Below are 1,477 nucleotides of genomic sequence, written 5' to 3' on the forward strand. Positions count from 1 at the left end.
TGAGTGCTTGAGCCGTCAGCTGAAACCCCAGGAGTGGACAGTATCACCCGGGACAGGGGCAGCGTGTGGGTGAGGAGAGGAGGGGCTGGCCCTGGTTTGGGGTTTCTTTTCGGCAGGGGAGAGGAGAAGGAAATGTTCTAAAATTAGATCATGGTGATGCTGGCAGAGCCGTGAATATACCAGCAGCAACACGGTGCACATCCTGAGCTGTGCGGCCTGTTGTATCTCAATAAAGCTCTTTGGAAAAGGAAATCTAGGTGAACTTTTACCGACAACTTGGTTGACTTCACGTTGTTATCTATAAATGATTTTTTATTCTCTCCTTGCCAGAGAGTAATATTTCCTTTTAACCAAAGGTTTTGGAATTCAATTAACTTATTTGTTTTGCTCGTAAAATGCCTTTTTAAGTAAAGAACCATTATTAGCTGTGGTTACAAATTTGCATTAGGAGTTTCCACTCGATTTCTCAAATTCCCTACCAGCAGGCGGCCAGACGCCTTATCTAAACCTCAGTGCGGTTTGTGCGCTTGGGAAACCAATCCAGCGCAGGCTGCGCCCTGGATTTGGGGAGCTCCTGGCGTTCTAGTGGGTGGAGCCTCATAAACAAAGCTACCGTGTCAGGGACGCTCTTAAGCCCTCCTGTGGTCCAACCCATATCCCTAAGGACACAGGTAGAAAATCCATCTCAGACGATGAAAGAAATTAAATTCTTGGGCAAACTTGAGCTTCTATCTTTTATTCCTAGAAAAGATAAGGAAAACACTAGTGTATTCAAGAGAGGAAATGCCTGCAGGCTGCCAGGAGGGCGGCGCTCCGCCCCCGAAAGACGACGTGGTGCGGGTTTCCCTGTCACAGGAATTCAAAGACTTTTAACCCAGCTTTTTAGGCGTGAACCTCCTTTTGTTGTTAATCCTCAGCAGAGGATATTCTTCACTGATTTTTAGAGAGAGTGGAAGCGAGGGAGGGAGGGAGGGGAGTGAAAAAGATGGTGGTTGGGTGGTTGCCGCCTGGGGTGGGGATGGAACCTGCAACCCTGGTCCGTGCCCTTGACCGGAATGAAGCCCAAGACCCTTCGGTGTGGGCCGATGCTCTGACCACTGAGCCACCAGCCAGGGCAGCGTGGTGTTTTTATTTATTATTAAATATATTTGTATTGATTTCAGAGAGGGAGGGAGGAGAGAGAGAGGGAAACATCAATGATGAGAGTCATGGACCGGCTGCCTCCTGCACGCCCCCTGCTGGGGATCGAACCCGCAACCCGGGCCTGTGCCCTTGACCCAATCGAACCCGGGACCCTTCAGTCCCAGGCAGACTTTACCCACCGAGCCACCGGCCGGGCGCGGCTTCCATTAGGAAGGATGGCCCTTGAGCTCCGTGCTCACTGCGCAGCGGACGCCGGTGGAGACGCGGAGGGGGCGGTTGCTGCCCTCGTCCTGCGCCCCAGCCTCCAACCCCAGTGCCCGCCCGGGCCGCCTCC

The sequence above is a fragment of the Myotis davidii genome, unplaced genomic scaffold (genome assembly GCF_000327345.1).
Source record: "Myotis davidii unplaced genomic scaffold, ASM32734v1 scaffold43, whole genome shotgun sequence".
In the NCBI taxonomy this organism is placed as follows: Eukaryota; Metazoa; Chordata; class Mammalia; order Chiroptera; family Vespertilionidae; genus Myotis; species Myotis davidii.